The 27,569-nt window shown below is 39.2% G+C and overlaps 1 protein-coding gene across 2 annotated transcripts in view; it reads left to right on the forward strand.

Moving 5' to 3' along the window:
* The window catches only part of LDLRAD4 (low density lipoprotein receptor class A domain containing 4), a 298,353-nt gene that overhangs the window by 26,892 nt on the left and 243,892 nt on the right, over nt 1-27,569 (forward strand). For both annotated transcript variants that reach the window (XM_054190618.1, XM_054190617.1), the window contains exon 2: nt 15,575-15,703. The gene's annotated coding sequence lies outside the window, so the exon portion shown is untranslated. The remainder of the gene's footprint in view (nt 1-15,574; nt 15,704-27,569) is intronic.

The following is a 27,569-nucleotide window of genomic DNA, read 5'->3' on the forward strand; positions in this document are numbered from 1 at the left end:
CCAGAGATGCTGCTGTGGTGTCTGTTGGATTCAAGCCTTTTTTATAAAGGAATTCTTGGTGTTTAAAAACTGGCGAATGAGCTCCAGATGAGCCTATCCTCTCACTGAAATAGTGATTCTCACTTTATTTTTGCCCTTTCTACAGAAATGTAACTTTTTTTCCTGTTGTTTTTCCATTGGCTCCATCAGCAGCCTTTGAGGTGGCACTTTGACTGACTTGGTCCAGGACTGCACCTCAAGTTCCATAAAAAGCGAGGACAACTACTGCTCAGTCTTTTTTGAGAGAAGGGCAATTAAAGAACAAAATCCTGATTTGGCAAATTTAGAACAAAGGATACATTTTACATGTTACAAAAACATTAGATATTGTGTGTAAATGAGACACTGTTTTTTAAGGGTACTTACATTCTCAGTTGTGTTTTGGTTTATTTTTCAAATTTTTATGTCCAGGGTAATTTGAGACAGCTTCTACATTGTTGAAATAGTTTAGACTGTAAATAAGGCACCATAGATTAGCACTAGCTAAAGATTCAGTTGTGGAAGTTCATCTAGATGACCTTATTTTGCCAGAGTTTTTGGACTGTAAATGGCTAATTTTGCGTTCTGCCCAGTGTCATTTATTGTTTGCTTATTCCTAAGAAATTATAAAATTATCATTTTGACATGTTCTTCTAAACGGTGTTAAATGCAAGAGTTAAAAGGAGCAGAGAGAAGTATCGTATTAGAGTAATTCTCAATAAACAATTGATTCGGAACAAAGCCATCCTTAATGAAAAGTGTCCTCTGAAGATGACCTGTGATCACAACCCACAGTTTTGCTGTCATTTAAGCTGGAGGGGACATGTGTTACTGTCTTGCTCAATTGATGAGATTGGATGGATGATTGAATGACGAGACTGCAAGCCAGGTCTTTAGCTTGTCAACTCGGGCCTAATTCACAGTGACAGCGTGCATGCAAGGCAAGTGTCTGTATTCTGTCATATTTCAGCTTCTAGTTACAGCCTTCTCTCTGTGTTAATGCTGTAGATGCTCCAAAACAAACTGGAGATGAAAAAGATGGACAGAAAGGAGTGGGCAATTTTTGCATATGCCACTTGCTGTTTTTTCCCCCCATTTCCTTCTTTTAATGTTTGCATACAGAAATTAAATAAGGAAGTGTTAGCCATTAACAAAAATGTTTAACTGTCTGGGAAAATAGTCGATGTTTTTGTAAAATACATTTTCAGTTCACTTCCTGCCTTGGCAGTTTCCAAAGCTTCTTGAATCTGCTATCTTCCTTTTTCCTTGGGATTTTCACGCGTTTCTTCTGTTCTCGCCCCTTCTCCCTCACTTGGCTCTCCATTGTTTTCGTCACTGGGAATTTTGCTGGTACCAGAAAAGTTAAGGTATCATGATCAGTCCTAACTTCTGCATGGAGCTGACTAAATTGCAAGTAGTTCCATATACTGAAGCTGCTGAAATCTGTTTAGTAATTTATGTTTTAAAATGTTTTCCTGTTTTATTGTAATGATTTTACCCTTCTTACCAGAAGCCTGGTGACAGGAAAAGAGAAAGTAGCTGTCTAGACCTGTTTGTTTAAGTGAACATCAAAAAAATGCAAGTTGTTAAATGAACATCAAAAAAGGCAAACATGAAAATGCTGTGACAAGAGAAAATAGCTTTAAAGTGTTAACTAGTGGGTTAAAACGATTCAGATGAACTTGTGATCTTCTAGAAGTTGGTAGCATTTTAAGATTGATGGTTTAGTTTTTCATAAGATGCTGAAAAATTCAGATGCCGTTACCAGTTAATGACTTCTCCCTTCCATGTCTAGGTGGTTTCACAGATGAAGCTCTTTATGGTGACGCTCTTCAAGGTGAAGCCACTTAAGAGAAGATACTCCACATGCTATTTTTTTTTTTCTTCTCCCAGTTTTTGCTTCACTGTATTCATAGTGGTTGTCACACCCTCATTGTTGCAGGTGACTCTGTTGTGCTGGTTGACTCACTGTCTCTCAGCCAAATGGAGTTCCCTTTCTCCAGGCAGTCCGTGGCAATAGGCAGTAGGTTTTTTTCCTGTGAATAGGATCTGCTGAGAGGTCTTCTAATGCCATCAAACAAGTCATAAATGTAGGCCAGTACTTGAAAACAGTGTAAATCATGTGACACTAACTAGTTTGAGTCCTAACAAGTCAAACAGATACCACTTCCACTTCTGCAGATGCTCTGTCATTGCCTCAGAGGAGGGATCCTATCCGTCAGCGCATGCGATGCAAAGTGCCCTGGTCATCCAACTGAGGACTCAGACCTCTTCCAGTTTTAGTGCTGCTTTAATTCATTAGACTGGTTCCACAGCCTTATTTTGCAGGACGTATTGTGTAAATCATGTATATTATTGGTTCTTTAGATTATTTATGTTTTCTCTAGCTGGATGAGTAAGTATTATGCAGCAGATTTGGGAGGTTGCATAAGCTGCAGAATTTACAAAAGTGGTGTAGTTTTGTGACGTGGTTGACTAAGATGTTATATCATGCTGTGCTCTGTGCACGTGAAGCTGCCTCAGTGCAGCTACAAATGGGAGGATTAGGCACATAGGTGATGAATTTCTTTTGCTTTACCTTTTTAGTAGACTGTGTATTTTTTCTTCTTTATCTCAAAGAAGGGGCTAGCTCTGGACTCAGCTGTAAACACATATTCTTTTTTTTCCTTGAAGAGTGGAAGTAGCAACGTGTGACACATCACACGGTCTCCACTAAGTCGCATGTTACATTATACATGTAGAATGTTTGGCCTTACCATATATATTGATTGGCAGGACCAAAACTATAATTTGGCACATAGGTTTTAGGGAAGCATGAATATACTTTTAATGTTTTAAAGGGATTCGTGAAGTCAAATTAGGATTCATACTGTCAAAATTGTAGAAATGTGGACGGTTAAAATGACTACATTTGCATTCAGCTGATTTCACTACAGATTAATAAAATGTACAAGTCATGAGGTGGTGGCGGTGTGACTGCCTTATTGGAAAAGGTCTTTGGGAGCAGAGTAGCAGGAAATGTAGAATATATGTAATGTAGTATGCAGAACATATGTAGTGTATGGGTATCAAATGAATAATTAATATATCATATCAAGTGTAATACAGTGTAATGGGAGTATTTTTTGGTGTAGTGAGATACAGTCGTGCTAAAAATTTGCGTAACAGGCGCACGTGGGAAGAATCCAGGGTTATTGCAGACAGTTTGACAAGTATGTATGTATTTTCCACAATTTTCTTAAAAATACTTGCTTGAGATTTTTAATTTCTTTGTGTAATCCCCACTAGGGCTGTGCTCAGTCTGTAGGGTTGACAACAGTTGTTTCTGAAATCGTGTAGGACTTTTTAAAAAATTCAGGCTGTGTCATTATTGGCTAACTTAAAACCTAAATTGGGAACGGGATCATGAAACTGGATGGAGAACAGATTCTGTGCATGTCTGAGTCAGGATACCTTAATTGTTCATGCTTACTTTAACAAGAACAAAATAATTGTGTGTTTGAAAATTAGTGGTGAGTAGATACCTTTATTTTCTGTGCCTGTTTCAATCATAAGACAACACTGGAGAGTTACTTGTTGCTTTATCACTATTCTAGGTGAGCGTAATATACATAGTATACTTGATCAACTTAGGAAGGTTGCGAATTTTATGTAATCTGTCTAGTATATTGGTCTTTTTGCAAAGCGGGAGTATTTTCTGCAATCCCAAGCATTTCCACCAATGGCATACAAACAGAATGCACACTAGGTCAAAAAAGGAATCGCAAAACTTCGGTGTCTTTAACATACTGTCCAGAAGCGGCTATTGATTTCCATGATTTTCAGGATTATAAACCAAACTGCACTTCTGGAGGCATTTTTCAGTTGTTCGAAACAGTTTGCTACAGAAATTTACATTATTTTAATAAAACTCATGCTTCTCACCTAGTATGGCATCAGTTGGCACTGCAAAAAAAATAAGATAAATCTTTGCCTCCTTTGGTTTCTAGAAATTAATATCCGGTGCTATGGCACCTTGTTGGAAGTAACAGGCAGGGCTTCCTGGAAACAGGCAGTTACAGTCCCTCTTACCTGACAAACAAATCATAGAATCATAGAATTGCCTAGGTTGGAAGGGAGCCCCCTGCTTTGTTCATTGAAGATTTCTTTTGCCTGTCATGTTCAGATTTAGTGCTGCAGCGGTTTTCAGGTGGGCCAGTAGAGGATGGTATGAGGATTTGCTCTCCATTTGCTTTGCGGTGCCTGAGTAGGGCATTGGTGAGACTTTGGTTGGAACCTGTTCAGCCAGGACAAGTTACTTGTATCTTGCAGGTCTCTAACGCAGCCTACTCTTGTCCATCTGTCTATCCCACCCTTATTCCATCATACTTCCTTGTAGGATTCATCTTCTAGATTAAGAAACAACAAGTGCTATATTTTTTAATCCCTTAAATCCCTTTTCTTCTCTTATTTCATGGATGGGTTTAGCACTGTGTTCTATAGATACACTGAAACATCCTGTTCCAACCTCCCTGTCAGTCACTTGACAACTCACTTTTCCTTTCAGAACAGTGACTCTTGATCTTCCCTTTCAGAAACCCTGCCATGGTTGCTGTAATCACAGACTCTCTGAGTTCTTGTTAACTCAAGTGTATCTTGGTTTTAAAGTGTGCGTATGTATTTGTTTTACAGAATTTTTTTTCTGCAACTTGTGGGGCTGCAAAGGCTAGTGAAGTAGCTTTTCAAATAAAGTCAGCAACAAATGTAGACTTGTCAGTCCTTGGAGATAAAGTAATTGGTCCGTCTGCAGTTTGCGAGTCCCACACAGGCTCTACCAGGATGCCCCAACTCATGATATTGAAAGGAAATGGTAGTTCACAGTTGAACCTGCTGAAGAGTGTGAGGTCTGATGGTGAGGGTGTGTTGTGAGAATTGCTTGTGGCTCCTATTTGCAAAGAAATGTAACAGTTTATGACATTTATGTGAAGTATTTAACTAGTAAATGATTCTATTTGAAAACATTTTTTTTAAATTGTGTAGATACATCGCAGGTGAAACCTCTGGTGCATGAAATGCACTACCAGTTTGCTCTGTAAATGTGTTTCTAAAATCCTCAGTCAATTTGTCTTAATGGTGAGCCAAGGAGGAGGGTCCTTTTTGCTTGCCTGGAACAGCTTCTTGCATTCTTCTATGCCTGGACTCTTCCTGAACTCTTCTCAGCATGTGCTTCCTCACCGCCATTTCTTTTTTAGCCCCATTGTTTGAGGACGGTTTCTTTTTTAGTGCTTTGTCGCATGCCCTCTTCTGTTTCTCCATAGCTTCCTACGTGCTCTCCATACACTCCTGTCATTCCTCTGCTGGGGTGTTATGGTGGCAGCTCCCACTCGTCACGGCTGCTGCCATTTTCCCAATGTACTGCACTAAAAAGCTGGAAAACACCAGTTTCAGGGCTACCTATGGAGCTTGCGTATTTTGGTTTCTTACATATGATGAATGAGGTTTGGATTCAAGATCAGAGGTGGGGGCTTCATCTGCTTGCAGTGAAAGATGAAGAGTTTTCACAAGCAGAAAAGCGTCCTGTGTGGGCTGGCCATTGGGAGCAGCTCTGATGCCCAGCTGACTGCCCCTGAGTTGGTGGGGGGGTCCTGGGTGTGGGCGACCTTTTATTCTGCTTCAGGTAATAGACCCGATCACTAGTGATGGTAATTGGCAGGGGGGTTGGACTAGGTGATCTCCAAAGGACCCTTCCAACCCCTACAATTCTGTGACTCTGTACTATACCGGCTAGTCCTGCAAACACATCTGGCACTTGCGTTCTGAAAAAGTCATGTTGGGTGCGTGGGTGAGGGCTGCTTTGGTCGTACGGCATCTGTGCTGTGGTCCGGTGTGCAAAATGATCCAGTGCAACTGCTCTTCTGGCGTGTGTAAAGCACAGGACGGATAGCTCTGCTCCCCAGGGAGGGAGATGTGCGAGTTCTGGGTTATTATGGGAAAGTATCAGTCCTAGCGATGAGAGGAGAGAGCGGAGATCTTGGAGCCCTAGGTGCAACTCACAGTTCCTCTCAAAGAGGAAATTTACTTTGTGGAGGAAGGTTTCTCTTCCACAGTTTGAGCTTTTTCCCTAGCATATGGGTAGGTAGGAAGAGTTTACCAAATGTGTGATAGTTACATAAAACATGCAACATCTGACAGATACGAAAAGGGTTATAATAAATGATTTCTTTGCGCTTCCTCTCTGAAAAAGCTAAACAAAATGATAATACTAAGTCCATCAGATTTTCTTTCCCATTTCTAGGGTCCTTTTTGTTAGTGTGGAAACTCTGGCTGTAAGCATGGGCTAACAATGGCTGGATCTATTTGAGAGCCTTCTGCTAGGCAATTACTACTCTATTTCAAATTACAGTGTTTTGGTTTTATTTGCCATTGCTATTAATACTTGTGTGTATGTGGGAGATTATTTCCCATATCTCATCTGCATTTCCATTTCTGCATCTGCTATAACCCGGAGGTACTATAGGCTGCTTGAAGTTCTCAAATATATTTTTTCTTGTCTCCTTTCTCCCATTTTTAAGGCTGTAATAGGTTTCTGAAGGATAGAGTGAAGTTAAAAAAAGAAGTAGAGTTGTATTTAGGAACTGAGGATTATTTTGCTTTACTGGAAATATTTAGCCAAGTTGGTGGTTTGGAAATATTTTCATGAGAACTGCTTGAACTAAAAGTTACTGAGACAAGGTTCCATAAAAATAACGGTGAACTCCAGTTTATAACAAGGTCATTGTTGGCAGCCTGCAGTCAAAAAACTTTCTGTAGCTGCAAGAAAGGAGGAGTTGTGGATCAAAGTGATCTGGATTTTTTTTTTTTTGGCAATTAAAAAAAAAAGTTAAAATTGGGATTTGAACACCACTGTCATTAGTTCATTTCCATTCAGTTTTTACTCTGTATCCTTAATGACACAGAGGAACAGAGGATGGGAAGAGACACTTTTTTCTATTTAAAATTGGTTCCGCAGGATGGAAATTTGGCATCAGACATGGAAACTAAGCAAATCTGTTTACAGAGCTCTCTGCCTCTCCGTATAATGAAACCAACAAGAAAGCTTGAATGAAGAGAGATTTTAATGATGAAGCCAAACTTTGTTGAAATTTTTCTTTGTGTTGCTTTCTCGGTCTTTTTAGCTTGTTGATAAACTAGTTATTTGGTGGGAGATGTAATGTAAATTGAGGGTGCTGGTACTCATCTTTTGTCCTGCGCTCTTCAGAGCTTCTGGCCACCGTTCACACGAATGAGCCAGACACGAAGAGTCTGGAAGTGGTGGTATCAAAGAAGCTGAGGGTGTTACAGCTACTGCTAGAATAAATGTTAGGAGAGAACTTTTATGAGAAGAGTCATTGCACGTTTCAGGCATAAATGTAAGGGTTGAGCTGTGGCTACTGTTAATGCAGGAACACATGGGAGTAAGTGGAATCAAGTTTCCCATCTCAAACTCCTACAAATCATTGTCAGATCTCTTCAGAATTCAGGTGGGTGTACCCGTGCCCTCCGTGGTGTGCTAGCAGGAAACAGCTAGGATGGGAGGCTGGAAGGACACAATTCCCTGCGCCATTAACTTAATGATCAGGAAAAATGAGCCAATAGGGGATGGAAATGAGTCTATTAATCTGGTAAAGAGTAGTAGAAATTTGCCTAAGATCAAGGAGAAAACTTGGGAGAAACTGTAACTTGCTGACTCAGAAATTTTTCTGGTGCTATGTAGTTGCTGGCAGTCCCACCCATCTGGCAAACAGCAGGAAAATATTTTAATTTTTTAGAACATTTGTTTACTTTTTGTTCGTCAGATTAAAAATGGTTAGAAAAATGAGTAAAGTCTTGTCTTCACTAAAGAGTTACAAGAGTAGAAATTGTTGTTATTGTGTCTGTGCCACTTCTTAGTCATATGTGGAGCCATATATAAAGGGAGAGGTTGGTGGTACCTTCAATTCTCTGGCTGTTTGGCTTCAAAATAAGCAAATGTTCATGGGTCTTTTTTTTTTTTTAAGAAAGGCAGAAAATTACATTCCTTTGTTCCCTAACATCTTGTCTGCAAAGATGCAGAATTCATCTATTGCAAGGATAATATCTACCTCATAATGTAATATTTACAAATGTATTACTTACATGAATGGATACAAACTCTGCGGGAAGAGTCAACTGTCCTTTTTCGAAAAAACTTTCAAATTTACTGAAGCCCTTTGGGGGGGTGAATGTGCAAATGAATAAAAGAGGTCTGGGTGGCATTCAGAGGTCTTGGACAATGTTCTTTTGCCAGGAGGAAGCTGAGCAGCTGTGCACGAAGAAGCAGGGTCACATCATGGACTAATATGTGGGTAAAAGATGGGAAGAATAAGGTAGGAATAAGTGGTCCGTTTTGGCAATCTCCAGTGTAGTTGGACTGGTTGGTGTAGTCAACACACAAAAAACACACTGGAGAAGGGGCTCGTCGATGAGGTGAGAAAGTTTGCTGATGATACTAACTTGTTCATGGTAGTAAGGTTGAAGTGAACCATGAAGAATGAGAAAAGTGCCTAACACAGCTGTGTGACTGAGTAGTAAAAGGGCAGGTAAAATTCAGTACAGATAAATGGAAAGTGAGGTACATGGGGAAAAATAACTGTGAATCCACTAAAAAAATGTTGAGCTTTGAGCTGTCGGTTACCATGAATGAGTCAGTTACCATGTTATGATAAGCAGCAATGTAAAACAGGAGCTCACTACTCTACATTGATCAGATAAGCAAATCAAATGCTAGGGAATATTGATAAAGGAATAGAGAATTAAACAGATGACATACTTGTTGCCAGTAAGCTCACACCTCACTAGCATCTTGTATAGCATGTGCAGTTCAGGTCCTTTCAGCTCAGAAACAATACAACAGGATGGGAAAAATTCGGAGAAAGCAGCAGTCATAAGAGATGTGGAAGGGCTTATGTGCAAAGAAAATCAGGACTCTTTATCCTGGAAAGAAGAGACATTGGAGGATATTCTTGAGGTCTGCAACATTGCGAGTGATGGGGAGAGGGTGCATAGGTTCAGTTGTTTGCTGTCTCTCCCGATGTGAGTCCTAGGAGGTATCAAGTAAAGTAAGAGTAGAAGCAAACAGGAGAGGTGGGTCTTCTTAAAACACCGTGCCAAAGGATATTGTGTTTGCTGAAAGTTTACATAGGCCCATTTTCTGATGCTACATGTTTAAAAAAAAAAAAAAATCTAAAAAATCTTTTTTTCCATGTGATGGTATGTATGATGTAATGGATAGGTGCATTTTGAAACATTAGTGTTTTCTATGGGTTTTTTCACTTTTGTGTAGCCTTGTATTTTCTGCAGTAGATAACAATCAGAAGCCTGCAAGGCCATGTGAGATAAACTCATTTAGCTGAATTAAGTGGCTAAATTCCTGTATGTATAAACTTATTGGAATCCTTTTTTAATGTGCGAGGAAGCCTTTTTTTTTTTTTTTTTTTTTATTTAGTCTCCCAGCTTCCTCAGTTACTTAAGAGGTTGTAGTACCTTTAGTCGGATTTTAAAAAGCAGTCTTGGATTCAGTTTCTAGTAAATGTCTCCGTCTTTCCCTTTGTCCCTAGAGAATGTCTCTGCATGTTTGAGAACTTAAGTTGCACACGTAGGAGGAATACTCTTAAGTTATAGTGGTGTGGGTTTGTTGGCAGCCCTGGATTCTCCCTAAGGCATCATGCCTCTTTAGGCATGTGTGTTGTCATTAAGGAGAAATTGTGCTTTAGCCCTCAACCATGGCAGGTTCCTTCCCAGTGCATTGCCAGCTGCTTCTGAAGCGGTTCTTCTTTAATCGCTGTTACTGAAATAGCGGGTTCCAGGTTTGGTGCAAAAAAGCAGTTGTTTGTGCAAAGCAAGCTAGGAGCTCTCTGCCTCAGTATCCTCATCTTAGCAGCAGGGCATGGTTTTCTTGGATATGCCTTTCCTGGTTTTGGGGCTCACGCTGTATGTTGCTGTAACAGCAGGCCTTCCATTGAAAGCAGAGGAATAAATGACAGCATGGAAAGCTTTTAACTGCAACTCCTCACACCTCCCCGGGTTGGGTGAGCTCAGTTCCCTTGTTCCCGAGGTCTCTCACCTCAGTAGCATTGTATGTTATATTCACGTTCTAGGTGCATGCACTTGTCTGTGTTTTGTCCATGTTCTATGTGTTCTATGCCTTTCCCCCCTCCATCCCCAGTGCCTGCACTATATAATGAACCTTCACTCGAGATGTTAGCAGTCATCCTTGGCAGCCTTATCGGGGAACCATGGGCTGGCCTCTGTGTCCCAGGCTGTCACATCCTTGCTCCTTGTGCTGTATCTTGTCTGGGGATTTCCGTTTCCCGGACCAGCTGGAGAGCTCGAGTGTGCATGCATGAACCTGCATTGCTTGCCGAACCCTGACAAAGGGATGTGTTATTTTACCTAGTGACGCTGCCTGGGGTGATTCCTCCCAGCACCAGAAGACTTTCATTTCTATCCTCCCTCTTTTAGGAAATGTCTCTCTCTCTGGCAGCATTATTTGTCTGTGAAATTACCAGTTACGCAGTATCTGGTGTGGTACTTGTGTGCGATGTTCTGTTTCTGAAATGAGAGACAAATCTCGAGATGGTCCTGAACGCAGTTGCAGAGAAAGCACGAGTACCAAAGTTTGATGGGAGCCCAGGTTTCCTGATGGTAACTTGTTGTGCTAACAGCAGATTCATTTGTTTCCTAATTAATCAGAAGGAGTGTTCTTTTTATTTCAGCCATCTGGTGGAGAGCATGTTGTTTAGCTTCTTGCTACTGCAAATTGGAGCTACACAGGAAAAAGGATGTTTCAACTTCTGTTTTTGGCTTGTTTTTCCAGGTTGAGTCAGTATAGAGCATGTTAAAACATACAGTAATCAGTTGCAAAGTTCATCTCTCAAGGATTGCAAAAATTTAACTTAAATTGTCTTTCCTGAAAAGACAAGATGATGATATTGATGGTTTAATTGCTTGTTATTACTTGTTTTATTCCGTGAAATCAGTTGTCAAGACAAAAGCGAAATTTGCTTAGTGAACTGCAGAACTATTCTAGGATACTGAATTTGTTACTGCTTTGTAGAGAACATTCAATGTCGCTTTTACATTTCTTCTTTGGATTAATGTCAAAAACATATTGCCTGTCACACAATTTGTCGTTGAGTGTGCCATTAGCTTGCTAACTCCTCATAAGGATCTTAAAACATTGCTTTTTTTTTTTTTTTTCCCCTCCAGAATTCCCTTTAGCGTAGCCTCTTTGGAAGCTATATTGTTCTTGTGGAATATTTTCCAAGGAGCAGTCTGTCCCTATGCGATGTTTACTGTATTTTTTTGCCTTGTAGACAGCAGATTTTAGTACAAACTTGCCTGGGGGTGGCCTTGTCCTATTTTCCTCTTAGATGGTTCTGGCATTTATAGAGCTTGGGAGATCGTGCTTCTGAATTTTCCAGTCTGAAGAGCTCGAGCCAAAACAGCAGGGGAGATAGCAAACCTGTACGTTGTTTGGCTTACGGCAGCTGGGCCTGTTTTTCCTTTGACCTAAAGCAACGGCAGATTTTCTTGGGTTTTATGTGGAGGAGGGGGGAAATGAAGAAGAGGAAAGATAGGTAAGGAAAACTGCTTTATCTCTGCTTGAAAAAAGCAAACCTTCCCTCCCCCCCGCCTCCCCTGTCCCTTTTTATGCAGCCCTAACAAAGGTAACTCAATAAACTCCAAGCTACTTTTACATCACGTGTAGAGATTTTCTTTGAGTTAGTTTATGAATACTGATTATTGATGAGAACAGGGACTGCACTTTGTTTTAATATTGCATTAACATCATGAGCAGTGAACTCTTTTTATGTTGTAGTACCATATAGCGCTTGCAGAATGGAGGTTTTATTACAGGATCCTCTCCTTCTGCAGTTTTTAGTGACATTTGATAGCTTCCCACCAACCTGTATTTTTCTCCCTTACGTCTCGGTCAGTGAAAGAAACTCTTGCCAATTAGGGTCCAGAGACTCTGCTGGGGAATGAACTTTGGTGAACGAATGTGGGAAAATATGAAATACCCCACAGATGGGTGGCTCAGAGAACACAACAACTCTTTTGAGTTTGGCCTTGTGCTCGGAGAGCCTTTGTTGTCTGTAAACACTGTCTCTGCAGTCATCCCCTCGAAATGAGGTTTCCTCTGGAAATGAATTTCACTGTTGCTGCCTTTTGTATGTCCTAGTCTTATATTTATCAGCAGATGTTTCATTTAAGTTTTGCATTTATGTAACAGAAATATTTAGTTGTGCCACAGAGTGAATTTATTTCTAGAGGAATGGTTTTGCATGTGTTTGTTAGAATCCCAGGCTTACGAATTCCAGGAGCACAGGAGAGTTCCCTAAAAAGTTTGTGAGAACAACAGCGAGTGTTGAGCCTTAGTACGTGTTTGAAGTGGAACACAAATTAACACTGCCTGTGAGTGCCAAGCATTTCCAAGGGACTCGCTGTGATTAAACCAAACTAGAAAACATTATTTAAACTTTGATAGGATTCCTGCTTGTATGTCTACATTAGTGTAGGACAAACAGGTGGCAGATCATGAGCCTTCTCAGCTGAACATAAAGGGAAAGAAAAAAATTTCATATTTCTCCATGTTCTAGTGTTTTCTCCTTTTATATTCTTTGCTTCGTAGTTTTTCCTTACAGATACGTGAGGATCTTCATGATGACTGTTGCAGGAGAAACTGTTGTTTCTGCTGTGGTTCTGGCGAGAGATGATAGTGCGGAAACTACGTGAGGAAGCTTATGTGAGGAAGCTGTTTACCAGCTTCATAGTGCAAATGCTCATCCAGAATAAGAAAATTTCTTAATTGGCAATTTCGATAAATTTCTCTCCCCTCCTCTTGTCCCCATTTGCAGTCCTTTGAGTCAGTCAGTGATATACCCAAATCATGTTTCATCTTAAAAGGAAGATTACTCGGACCTGTAAATGGATGGAAGAAGCAATTGGAACATCAGTCAGAGCAGGCACACATTAGTCTAAAGGTTTCCCATTGGGATAAGAAGGGTCAGCAGAGAGTTGGTGGTGTAGAACCAGCATCTCCAGTCGCTCTTGGCTGAGTAGCGGGAATGTCTCAGGCTGTCGGAGCTGGCCAGGAAGGAGCTGAGCCTTTCAAAAAATAGACTGGCTGGAAAATTGTTGGGTGTGTTATGTAGGTCTAATTTTGCATAGCTGTTCTGCATTTGTTTTCCTCTCTTCTTTTCATTTCACAAGTCCATGCTGCAGTAAGAGGGTTTCATTACTGCATAGATTAACTTGTTACTCGCCTGTCATCTGATGGAAATATCCTCATGTTTGCAAGCACCGCTCTCTGTGCATAAGGAGACCGTTTAAAGTAGATACATTAAAAAAATAAAAATAATTTAGTCCACTCTGAGGTGCTAATTTATCTAATTTTCCTTTAATAATAATCTCTTTTCAGTACTTCTTTTCTTCATCTAACATGAACTTTTTCTGCTTTTTGTTGCCCTTTGCTCTACAAATCCCAACAGGTCCTAGTTAATTCTTGTTTCACATCTTCCCCCTTTTTTCAATGATTGTCCAAACTCTGAAGGCAGAACACAGGCGAAGGACCCTCAGACTTCTGTGAACGTTCTCTCTTGCACCTGAGTGCTGCTCTTCATCTCACTTTTTTCACTAAATAATAATTCCTTTAATTTGTCTTCTGATTTTTAACACTTCTGCTGTTGCCCTTAGGAATAGATTTTCTTTCCATGTTAACTTACTCTGGGAGGCTGTAATCATGACTTACTGATTTCTCTCTTCTTTTACTGTTCTCAAGAACGTCTTCCTTAACATTTAGTAGCAGATCTGGTAGAGTCTTTGCTGGTGCTAATTGCTGTGTAACCAAGTGCCCTTGAAAGTCAGTTATGTAAATGAGCAGCCTTGAGCTGGCCATAAGAACAACGCTGGCTTGAGTTTTAATTTAATAATTGAGGAATTGGAACATAAAACGGTTCTTTAAATCTAAAATAGGATAGAGTCATATTCTTTATTAGGCAAATTCTAATTGCATGAACTATGATGTATCAGCGGTTTAACAATTAGTTTAGGCGATGGCTTTACATGCAGGTGAGCACTTCAGATACCATTATTATTAGGAAGAAGCCTTGCGTTCAGTTGCTGTAGGTATTTTTAGTTGAGTACTTAGAAATAAGTCGTTAATTTGTTGTGGCTTTAAAATACCAAGTAGAGTCTCTCTTGAAATGTATTGTTTATTTCCTTTCTTCTTCACTTATTTATTGTAAAAGTTGCAATTCTTCTGTAAAAGTTCCTTATGTTTTTCCTGAAGATGTGCCATACCTGAGTCTCTTGGTTTATTAAAAAAGGACGTGAGTTCTGGACAATGGCGTGCACGTACATCATCCAGATAATTGTTTTTTTTCTGTTTGGGTAAAGGTTATTTATCGTTACATACAATACATGAAAAAATCGGTGGGTGCAAAGTTATTTGCAAATACAGGCTTGGCAAACCTCCTCTGGAATTCGGAAAGGGTTTTCCAGCTCGACTTAGTCATTTTTTCCCAAATGTCTTGGCATAACTGATCACTCAGGAGTGACATATGGTAGAAACATGCTCTAAGGGACAAGTCTCCCGGATGGCGCACAGCGCCACACAAGATAGACAGATGGTGGCTTATTCAACCTTGGAAAAAGTTTAATCCTACATATTGGCACGGCGGCCTGGGTACTGAGAGGCAGGCACACACATGCCTGTGAAATCCGAGGCAAAGCTTTTCTGAGTTTACTTGCTATTACTGAAAGAACTAGAAGGACTGAGCTGATGTTATACAGCGTGAGTATCTGCAAAATTACGTGTTCAACATGCTATCCAGAAAAGGTGATGTTCCCTGGGAAAGTGGAAATCCCAGGGTTAGCAAACACTGCAGAGAATAATTTGCTGAACTTCTCGCTGCTGTTTCTAGACTAAAACATATTTATTCAGCAAAGCTGTTGAGTAAGGTGAGTACCTTATCCACTAATTGATTAATTGAAGTGTCTAAAAGGAGAAAGGGTATTTTATGGTTTTTGTGGTTTTACTTATGTTTCAAGGGTTGCTCTTGGTTTTGTGAAGTGTATTAGCACTTCACAGCACAGAAACTGTAACCTTTCTGTTAGACAAGTTTAAACAAAAAATTACAAATTCCCTGATGCTAACTTTAAATTTATATCAGAAAATGCAAACTGTACACTATAGTGTTGGGTTTGTGTTTTTTTTTTTTTTAAAGAAGCAGAAGAACAACCAGCCTTTCACTTTAGTATCTTTGTGTTTAAGACAGTGAAGAGAGAGACAGAATATCTGACATGGAAAAATGAATCCTTGGTGCGACATGTTGAGATACCTAGGGAAGAACAAAATCTGCCTTGAATTCTTTCTGGAAACCTAGTACGGATTGATTGATTGATTTTTCTGGAGTCAGTGCTGCGTTCTGTAAGGGTTTTGAAAATGCTGACCCACAGAGAACACTGAAGGATTGCCTGACAGACTTTTTTTTCTCCCACTTTCCTTTTCTTGTAGATCGCACTCAATATTCACAACTAGAAGGAAAAGGAAGAATCTCCTGACTCTCTGGACTTCAACGATATCATTGTGTTGTATTGGATGAGTTTAAACTAGGCGACTTCTTTCTGAAACAGTTACAGAAAGGTAAATGTAATTCAAACAAACTAATCTTTTGCCAGTAGGGGAATACTTTGGTGAAATTAATCTCATGCCAGTAACATTTCAGCCATACCATATCATCATCATCTTTGATACATGTTTTACAGCAATTTATATATATATATGTGTCTGTGTGTGTCTGTGTAGATATATATCCATATACGTAGCTATAGCTAAACCTTACTAGTAATTTTTAGATACTGGAAGGTTTTTGATTCATTAGCCCTGGTATTTTTTTTTGCGGAAATATATTGGTTTCAAGGAATTCTCTCAGGTGAAAGACCTGAGGAAGGAAGAGGGAGAGAAGTGAGGTGCCCGGAGTTGGTAGTTATTTGCCTGGATGTGTAAGACCCAGTTAATATTTCCATTCTGCCTAATGAAAGAAATGACTTGAAAATGAGGTCCTAGCCACTGAACTATAAAATCAAATGGCTCATTCAGCATTGAGTGATAACATACTTTTCAAATATGGTGCGGTGTGAGAGACACAGAGCGCTGCAAAGAGAGAGACTAATTCAATAACCTGAGATGCATTGAAGAAGTAATAAATATCAAATTCTTGCTTTCAGCTGAGGGTGCTCTTGTGTTATATAAAGCTATGCTTACTTTTGGGCTAGTAAACATTCGTTCTTCCCGAGGATGTGAGTACCTTTCAGGTACTTGTTTTCTTGTCGTCCTTTTCTTTCTTTTGCTGTGCTCCATTGTGAGAAATGGTGACCATATCGTAGCCAAACCTGAAGGCCTACACTAATTACTGCAGAACTAGTGCGCTCTTTCCAATTTCTTTTTTTTTCTTCTGCTATAACTAATTATTATAGGACTTAGTCAATAAAAAAATTAATAATTAGATTTTGGGCCCAAGTGCACGGTCAGCAAAATACGACAGACATCAGTTTACTCTCTGCCTAAACCCTCCAAGAGTTTCTTACTGCACAGAAGGAGTGAATGTTTTGGTGGCCCATCCAGCCCCCTGTGACAGAGTCCTGCCTTGCTGTCATGAAGCATGCTTGTGGGCCTTCCAAACATCACTTATTTGTGAGAAAGAGAGCTACAATCTGGTGAGATGATGAAAATTCCACAGAGCCACAGCTGACACCTTTTTGACCCAGATCTGAAGTTCAGACTGGGAAGTACTTGAGTCCCATGAAATTTTAAGTTATGCTTCATAGAATTGCTGTTTCTATAATTTATAGGCTAAGCCTGATGGTATCATTGTTGAATCGCTGAACGTCAGTGTGTGTGTATCAGCCATCTGCCGTCAGGGCTGAGTCTTGTGTCTCCCTGGCCAGTGACAGTGGAGGTCATTAAACCATGATGGCTCTCAGTCAGATGGGAATGGTTCGAGGTAATAATATGTCTGCGTCCAAAAAAGCTACTTTTCTTCAGCCTATTGGTGGTAATGACATTTGGAGGACTGAAACAGAGGAAGAGGAGTTGGAATAGAGGAATGGAGACTGTGAAGACAGAGATTAAAAGGTTTGGATGTTTGAGAGGAACAAAGGCTGGCTTTTGTAGCAGGGTTTTTGAGTTAATTATGAAACCAGATGAGGAATGGAGAAACTGTCTACACAGGAGAGAAGCAGCCTTCAGGATTTGGAAGAGAAAGTGCATGTAGTAGGGATTTTTTGAGAGGGCTCAGATGCTTAGGTCACTGATCTAAGAGCGGTAAGGAAACTGAGATACAAAACACACGTTGTCTTATTTTGTCTAGACTTGTGTACTTTGTGCTCTTCCCAAGTGGAGAGTGATTGGGTATTTTGGAACTCTTACAAAGCTTGTGCATGTTTTGCTTCAACTGCTGAATGTCCTGGAAACCCAGAATACCCGCAAGGTTAGATCCTTGTGTTAAACTTGCTGTGGAATCTGGGCAGGATGTGGGTTAGTGCTAATGATGGGATCCTGTGCCATCTTGCTCTGCCAGGTCCTGTTTCTCTGGAGGCATGGTAATCAATACCAAAAAAAAACCCTAATGCAGAAACTAAGGAAAAAAATTTGTCAGGAGGGAAGTCATCTAAACCAAAGGAGACCAAAGACAGTTGAGAAAGGACAGACTCATACGTGCAGCAGTGGGAATTCTACCACACTGCTTCCTGCAAATTGCTGTTGTGCTGTTGAGAGAGCCTGTGAAGTTAAGGTTGAGCCAAAACTTTAAAAACAAGGGCTAAATTATCTTGTCGCACACCTCAAGGAGTACATTTAGTATTTATTTGTTGCAGTGGATTCCAGAGGTGTAGCCAAGCAGGAGGAAAGAACAATTTATAAATCCCCATTTATTCAGTAACCCGATGGTGGGTAAATGTGAAGTTGTAATTGTCTTCTATACCTCCCCCCACCCCTCCCTCCAGCCCCTCGTTGGGAGATATTTTTGAGGTATTAACTCCTAATTTAGTACTTAATCTCCCTTCTTTCTCCCCACAAAAAACAACCACAGACCACACTGGTTTCAAAATGACGTAACCATGTGTCAGTTGTGATGTGCGCTGGAGGTGATGTACTTCTCTTAAAACCTTAAACGCAGGTAAAGCTGAAAATGGCTGCGATCACTTTTATGCTTTCTGTCTATCCCCCTTTGTTCTCTCTCCCTCCCCCTTCAGCTTGTGCTCACTTGCTCTCTCTTTAGTATAACACAGTTGAACAGCAGTGAAGTGTAAAATGTGCTTTTGCCAAGGTCAGTTTCTTGTGATTACTCGCCTGTGGCAACTTATGCCAGTTGCAACAGACTGAGTCTCAGCAGTCCACAAAGTCACACTGGTGCTTATGCAGAGGACACCCAGTGTAGGTTATAGTAACCATAGTCTGGAATAGCTTGCAATGCTGCTGAATTTTAGCAGCTTTATTTAACTCTTCCCATCTAGCTTGTGCTTGCTTCAGTGGTTTGGAGTCTGTTCATGAAGCGCTAGGTTGTCCTGTTCTCCAGAGACCCTCGAGAAAGATTTTGCGTAGCTGAAATTCCTGTTGTTAGAGGTTGTTCCTTTTCTTATAGCGAGTTGCTCAAATTTCAGGAATTATTCATAAATTAAGATAAAATAAAGCATCACTGGCACACTGCATCTTCTAATTATTATATGTGTAGTTTTTGTGGTTGGCTTGCTTTTGGAGAAAGTCAGGTGCTGCTCTGTTGACATTGACAGAACAGAAGATGTAAATCTACATAGTAAGAAGTATTATGGAAAAGTTTTAAGAAATAGTTCTTTAAAGCAAGAACTTAATAGATAGCGATATGCAGTCTTTGCACCACCTTTAAAAATGTTGTATGCGCTCATAAGCACTAAATAATTTTTTGTTTAGAAACTAATAATGATTTTGACTCCTGTGACTGGGGAATGAATGTGAGATTCGAGAACATCCGTTGTAGGAGGTAAGACTCATTGGATCCCATTTTGTTGTGCACACTGGGTTGGGTACCACCAGGTGGTACCCAGTAGAACTGTCAGGGATCTCCACTTCCATTCCCTTTTCTCACGTATAAGCAAACATATCCCTTTATGAAAAAATGTTATATTTGGAAGAGAAAGGCATGGACTTCCTGTGTTATTTTGCTTATTTGTACTATCCTCGACGATATGCGTGATTCTGTTTTTATTCTGAAAATACTTATTTCAGTAAGAAATGTTTAGTTCTTGAGCTCTGTGATAGTGATTTTGAGGCTACCTGTCTGTCGCCGCTGACTACTAGAGAGGCAATAAGAAATCTAGGTGATCAGCTGAAGGGCTTCAGCTGAACTTTAGCGACCTCTGAAATTCAGTTAAGCGCAAAATTTCATTGCTTAAAATTGATTATGCATTTGGTTCATTTTGAAACTATGTGTTGGTGTATTAAGCACTGCTCTCTCGTGTTTGGCTTTGGAATGATTTCTGAACACAAGTAAAATAATGGGTCAGCAACTGAGTCTTGAACATTGTAAACACCCTTGCACAAAGCACACCAGAATATTCCTGTTGTGCTCAGTGGAACTCCCCACAAAACAAGGTGAAGACTGAGAAATTGTAATTTGAAGCACTTCATGAAGGGCTCATCCTGTATTTTCTGTTGCATCTTGTGTCCAGGCTTACAAGAAGTATTTTTATTGAGGAATAAGTTACTTGTTGCTCTTTTCTGCTTATGGAAGACCATCAGATTAATCTTTTGTTGCAAGTATGTTTTGGACTGACATTTGCTTGTATGTTTTTCATAGCCTATCTGTTCCTATTGCTGTTGCAGCCCCTATTCTTTTGCTTTTAGTAACATTTGTATTGGCCCAACTCTTATGGAAGAATGTGCTATGATAGGTGTCTTCAGCCTTTGTGAAGACAGATTGTTCTGTCTAATCAGCTTTAAGTTGGAAATTTATGGTGGAAATGAGCAGTGTTTTAGAATCATGGAATCACAGAATGGTTTGGGTTGGAAGGGACCTTAAAGATGATCTAGTTCCAACCCCCCTGCCATGGGCAGGGACACCTCCCACTAGACCAGGCTGCTCAACGCCCCATCCAGCCTGGCCTTGGTTTTGTGTGTCTGTGCTGTGCTATATAGGCTTGTAGCACTTTCTTTCAGTGATGCAGCACATTGCCTTTAACTGTTTTGGAGAGAGGCAGTGGAAATGAGTGTTACTTTTAAGAAAAAACAGCTAGTAGAAGCTCAGCTGAATGGTCTTCAGTCAGCTGAGAAATGAACAAATGGGTGTTCTTGGGTGCAGTAATATAGAAGAGTTGTATTGTCTGTGCTTACCAGAATTTGTCCCATTCATTCCTTTAATCTTAAGGAACTTGAGGAACGGAAAGAACTATTCAGACACCGAAGTTGGTTTTGGAACATTTCTAATGATGTTCCTGCAGTGTGCTGCTGAGGCATGCTTGGAGGATTTTGTCATCAGTATGTTCAGCACAAGCAAGCATTTGACAGTTGAGGTCGAAGAAATCTGCACAAAACCCTGAACTCGGATGTCTGTGCAGAGCCCCTAACGAGTTTTTAAGAATTCATTAGAACTTAACTATTTCTCAAGTTCTTTCCTCCTGAATTATGGGTGGTAGCAGAAATACGTTGCTACACAATAAAGGTAGATGTGTTTTTTCTGGATCAGTGAGAATCCAGAGCCTTTGAAGTCTTGCAAGATTTGCAGCCTAATTTTTTAACTCAAGGGTTGAGATGTGAAAGCTTGTTAAGGGATTTATCCATACAATTCCTAGTAGTTTTAAAGGGAGATCTCTAAATCAGTGTCCTAGTGAGCTTTGAAACATTTACTGTGCTAATTCGGATGTATTTTAGCATATGGATAGAATCTTACCTTTGTAATCCACCTGCAATTTGTGAGTACCATAAGAGGTTTCCCTTTCTTGAGACAACCACTGCACTCTCATTGTAGAAGTAGAGGAGGGCCCAGCATTTCATGTACTCAGTGCTGTATTAATTTTATAAGAAGCAGGCTGGGGAAATGAGGAGTAAATTTGAGTTGTGCAGCAAAACATCTCTCTTCCCTTTTGTTTCCCTTTTTTTTTTTTTTTTAACTGAATGTATTTATCTTGCTTTGCTTGGCAACAGTAGTAATGATTCCTCTTCAGCATTCAGTTCACATTCAGACATAGGGAAGTATGTGAGAACTAGGAGCCAGGTAAAGTGAAGTCAATAAATTTAGACAGAGAAAACATTTTTAAGTTCCATATAAAAAATGTTTATTCCAAAGAAAGACTTGTGTTAATCTGAGGGAGCAGTAAATACGTAATAGTTATCACCCATACATTGTTGGAAGGTGAAGGGGAGACCGTTTAGTAAATTGTGGGGTTGTGTGTCCCATTTTAATGGCAATATTACTTAAAGCTTCTGACAGCTTTTAATAAATGCTAATTTTACATTTCAGTTGTGACAAGACAGCATTATCCATCCTGATAGTTTCCTCCTTATCAGATGGGCAAAATTTAGCGATCAGAAAGCAGGATTAGGAGGCAGGGTTTCTTATGGTTTGTTACTTATGGCTAGTACAGTCTATAACATGACTTCATCTTCGCCATGGGAAATACTGGCTAATAATTTCCTGCCTCACGGGTGCATATGAAGATTAACTTCATGGAACAAGTGAAGTATTTATTAATAAATGATCATTATTGATATACCACTTGTTCATAGCAATGACATTGGTAATATATTTCTCCTGAGGGGAATGCAAATGAGGACATAAAACAAAAGACACTCATTCAAGAAATTTTCATCACCCTTCACCAAAGCATGTGTATTTAGTAGTGGCCATGTTAGTGCGTACCGTTTTGATGATTTTAAAATATTAAAGAAGAAATTCCACCAAATGCGAAGGGAGAACTCAAGGTCATGCTGACTTGTTCTGTCTTCACCTACTGGAGTGTCTCATAATCTTTCTTTAAAGGCCTGTTAACTGAGAATGTAGGTGAAGCAGCATACATTTTAAATAAATCTACATTTTAGAGGTTTAATCTTGTTGCATGTTTTCTGCAGTAGGGGTATGATGTATGATTAAATCATGAAGTGTCCAACAGCAGCATGACTATTTAATTTTTTTTTTAATTTCTCACACTTTTTGTAACCAAGATTAAAGAGAAATAAAATATTTTGCCAATTTGTTTCCAGTGTCGGGGCTGTCATTTGGCCTGTGATGGAAGATGCGGGAAAATGAGCATTACTTTACGTTTCTTTCAGTGATCGGCTTGAAGGATGTGACTGAACAGCAAGGTCATACAGGGTTTTGAAGGAAGGTTTTTTTTAAAAAAGCTTTTACTATTTTATTAGCTCCTTAATGAAAAAGGCCCCTGGATCTTTATTTTTTGTTTCTTTAGAGGTTTAGACTTCTGTATTTTTTTCTACTATACTTTAAATATTAAAAATAATCTTGTGATAAATGTCCTTTGGGCTTAAACTGGAATTGCTTCACAGAGCTGCTGTTTTTTGAGTGTGGGCTGGAAAGAAAGAAATGATAAAATATGAAGGGCAGAGGAAGGGGAACACGCTTGAAAACCCGATTTTCTATAAAAGCTGAGGCACAGAGGTCATTTTTGACATGATGCTGAGTATCTGAGCTGTTGTCTGAAAGCAGCAGTGGTGATCTTTCTTGCACCCATTGGTTCCGCTGCCGTCATCTCATTGTACCGAGATTCCTTTTTTTGGTGTTGTAGACTAATTTACCTAAAAATTACATTTGAAAAAAGAAGCAAATTCAGCAGCTCTACTAAATCTCAGCTGCCTTCATAAATTTGTGTTGTCTAAGATGCTGGTAGTGACTGAGTTGCGCCTTAATGAGTCATTCGTTGTGGTTTCAGTCAGAAAGGTCCCATTCCCTCTGCCCCCTCTGTGGACACCAGAGCTTTCGCCCCGCAGCTGTGTAGAAGACAGCTTAGGAATGTGGTCCAACATGCTCACTGTCCTCTGCAAGACTTCACTGCCTGCAGGAGCTGCTGGAGGTTACTGGTCGTGGTTTTCAACCCTTGTTACGAACATACATAACGGAAATATTCAGAACTGAAAAGACGTAGTTAATTTTTGTTACATTTTGTAATGAAAGTGAGAGTCTTACGTTATCGATGGAGGTTTTTCATCTCTGAAGAACTAAACCTGAAGCAATGACTTATGAATCATACTTTGTGTCCCACTTACAGACTAACTTGACTCATCAGTGATTTTTCTGGCATGATTTCGGGGAAATGCCAGTTATTTTTTTTCATGTGCAGTTTTTAATTATTATTGACTGTTGAATAAAGATAGAGATGAAGGCAGTCCAGCTAAACACCTGATTTTATTTACGTATTCTAAAGAGTCACATCTTACAATAAAGTATTGTATGATTGCGTAAGAGAGACAGTAGAACGCAGATTTCTTTTTCTTCAGTGTTAATGACAAACAAGGATGGTAAAAGGTGAGTCCTAAGAGCTCTTTATTAAGTTCATAATTCCTTTGCCTTAGTAGTTTCCAGATGTATAAAATATTTGGAAAAAAAAAATCTCATGTCTGGAGAACATCTCCTGCAAATAAACCCCAGAAGTCAGGGCTTTTGATTTCTATATTTTCTTTAAGCCGCTCACTATCTAATGATAATATACATTTGTAAACAAATGACACTGGTCATGTAACTTCTGCCATACTTAATAATCCTTATTTTATTGGGTATTATTTTTAATGTTACATTTGTCTTGTAATATAAGCAAATGCACAACATTTTACAGTGCTAATTTTGTGGAAACTTGAAAAGCAAAGCCCAACTTCATTAGTGCTTTCTAAGTTTACAAGTTTATAATCATCTAGAATTAACACATTAAAGCACTATAAGAATAGTTTCTCTTATTAAGAGCAAACATATAGCTTTTTCTATATTAAACTGTTTTGTATTTATTTTATTCCTATATCCAAGATCTAAGTACTCTTATTGTCTTGTAGAAAGTATTAAAGCTTTTAGTTAGACTTCTCAAAACCTCAGTTTATTTATATTTACATGCATTTGTTAGCCTCAATGACTGAAGTCTTGCGTACAAACAATAAGTAGTTTAATCTGTTCCATATTATATAATCTCTCCTTCTCACTATACGTTCATTGTCAGAACTTGACTCAAGGGATTTGTTTCATGCAGTGTAACGCTTCTTTCCCAATTATCTGTAAGGAAAACACAAATGAATGTGGCAGTTGCACAGTGATGGAGCTATACAAGGCATTTCCTTAAGAAATTAAAGTATATGTTTTTCCGCTGTATACAAAGACTCAAAATCCATATCTTCACTTCATGAGCGATTAGTAAATACTTTAGTCTTTAACTGAAATGAAATCTGAACGGAAGCATCTTTAAAAGCCAGTTTACATAATTGATAATGTAAAAGTTGTTGGAGCACCTAGAGAAGAGAGAAGGGTGACCGATGTGTAGGATATCCGCATGTACAGACTATGGGCATATTAATATATCATAGGTGAGATGCACGGATTCTCTCTCTCCAAGGACGTGAGAACCCAGACTCTTCTTGAAATCCACTTAATTCTTAGGTGGCTAAAGCGGGCTTCTTAAATTATTTGCATCCATTTGTGCCAAATATTTCTTTCCCATTATAAATGAATGGGAAAACTTCCCAGCCAAGGAAGGAGCAGAACTGAATGATAAATACGCCAGTCATATTTATTATAGAGCTTTTCACTAAAGAGCAGTCTTCTCTTGATGTGACCAGCTCTTACTTCCAGGTAACTTTTTCCTCGTTTCAAACTGACCGAGCAGCTGTCCTTAATTGAAAAAGTAAAGAAGAACTTGCTTTCCAGTTCCCTGTTTCTGTTCTCTGCTGGAGGCATCCAGTTATGTTGATAATGATCTAATCTGTTGCATAACCGGAGACGACTGAGCCTGCTGCCACAGCCTGCTTCTTTCCTGGCACTGCTGGAAGGCTTCAAAGAGAGCCTGTATGTGTGAGGCGACTGCTCTACCAGCAAGACCAAAGGGGATCAAAGCATATATTTAGAAATGGAAAAACAACAAAAAGAGAAGTGGTTACCGCGCGGTTGCTATCCGGAGACTGAAACCAGTCTCACAAAAATGGACTATATTGAAGTTAAGGGTAATTATTTCAAATTCTATAGAGCAGGAAAAGATCAGGGATTTTTAAGGAAAATTCATCAAGGTCTTATTTTGTAGGTACTTGGTATGGGGAAGACTTATTTTTCAAAAAACGGATGTCAGCAATTCTATATGCAGTTTAGTTGTTTTTGCATGATTTTATGCTGCATCACGTTGCTTTCTTGGCTCCTCTAATGTTTTCAGTTAGTTTTAAAATGAAATAAGTTGAAAAATTACTTGAAAGTAAGAGAAAAAAATTGTAGGAAAGTTTTATGGAGTAATACTCTTTGAAGGCTGGATGGTTGTTTCAAGACTGCATTTAATGAGCTTGGGAAAAATACAGTGGTTTCTGGTGTGGGTTTTTTTTTTTTGTTTTTTTAAATTTCATAATCAATGGAAAGAATTTATCTTCATATTATCCCCCAACATTTTGGATGAAAATGCCTGATTGTTCAGGAGATACCTAATTTATGAGCATCTAATTTATCTTTCAGTGAGTTTCATGAATCAAGATTAATTTTTATTCCTTGTACTTTAAGTATGGTTTACATTATGATGCAACATTGGCTTAAACTCATCTTTTTTCAGTGTCAAATGTTCATTTTTTTCACTTAGAATTCTGAATATTTTTCTTTAACGCCATAGGAAAATGACATTTTTTCCTATGGACGTATTTACCTGTGCTGATTTAGTAAGGAGTCATAATGGAAATGTAGGAATCTCAGCTGTATGTTATTAGGGGAATTTGCTACGATGTACAAAATACTAAACAAAAAGAAATGATGCAACTTGCACAGTGCCAGCTTTATGGCAGTGTCCTTGTCCATTGTCTATTTGTCCTTGTCATTTACTGTGATAGTACTTTGTGGGTTTTATGATAGGGAAAATGATAGCAAAAAAAAAAATAATTATAGAAAACGATATATTTTTCATACTTATCGACTCCCCATACGAGGGAGTCAAAGGAAATTTGGAGATAACAGTAAGCTTACTCTCTCCCTATCGTTCCTTGTTATTGTCTAGTCTTCCGTATGATGCGCCAGCCTTAATGGTAGCGACTATGTCTTTTATTACCGGTGTGGTTTGGTGGCTGGCATGTATATAGTGTTCCTCATATGCTGTGAATCCTAAGAAAAACTACAGAGCACAGTGTGATTACTCTGATAGAGATGCACTGAAGTGTTGCACCCTCATAAGGTGCGTGGCGCTCTTCCCACACTTAAAATCTTTGAATTGTTCTTTAAGTAGAAATTTAGAATCCAGTGTTAGAAAACACTCCACCACTCCTGTTTTCCCCTTTTCTTTAAGAGACAGATTCCTACTATGTATATTTGCAAAATTATATGTTCTAATGATATCTTGTCCTGATGGTTACAGGAAGAAGCCATAGTTGGGATTTTTCCTTTCTTCCTTTGACTACTTTGCTCTCTGTGGTAGCGTCTGTTTCTACAGCGGTACCTCCTCGTGGTGTGGGAAGGAAGGGTCGCTCTGTCGGACCAGACCCTTTTGAGACCTCAGCTGCAAAACGCTAGCTGCATTTTAAAGACCATGAGCTATCTGTGTCTTTTCAAAGATATTTAGCCATATTCAGAAATTATCCTGAGGGTCACAGAAGGTGTTTCCTTATCCAGAACTACCCCAGACCCTTTCTTGGAAGCATCAGTCTGAAACTTTTCTTTTAAAAGCCTGTCTTTCTAACAAAGGCCAAACAAGCTATTTTTTTTGTCCTCCTTCATGAAACAACGGAGTTGTTCTGACTGAAATTAAAATACTTTAAAAGTTAAGACATAAGGCAAAGACTCTGCATGAAAAATTTCAAATCAATTTTTAAAGCTTAGCAGAGTTTTAAGGGATGGACAGTGCTCTGATCCCTAAGAGTAACGCTGAGGGTCAGCTGTATTGATCCTGCCTCTTGTTGGAGAAGCACTATCAGCAATTTACTAGTTGCTGTAATACTGTTATTTGATATATGTTAAATAGCTGTTTAGTCTTTTTTTTTTAATACGTATTTCTGTCTGTCATTCACTTACTAGTCAAATAGGTTAGTGACAGTGAAGTTGTGTGTGCTTAGTGGAGCCTCCTCTTGTCCTCTTTTTGGGTCATTGAAATCTCTGCTTTTGAAAGGCTTTTGTACTCTGTTTTTATGTTGAGGGTTTTTTTGACAGGGAGTCAATGCTCAGATTGCTGTTTTAGTTACTATGGAGAAGCTTTCCCACAGGAAGGCTTATGCTCTATTTTCTGAAGATGGTCAAACACTGAATTTGCCCAGCTTCCTCTTAATGTGCAGTTCTGAAGTTCATTTTGTACCAGTTGCCTTTAGACTGAAA

This window comes from Rissa tridactyla, chromosome 2 (assembly GCF_028500815.1).
Source record: "Rissa tridactyla isolate bRisTri1 chromosome 2, bRisTri1.patW.cur.20221130, whole genome shotgun sequence".
NCBI lineage: Eukaryota > Metazoa > Chordata > Aves > Charadriiformes > Laridae > Rissa > Rissa tridactyla.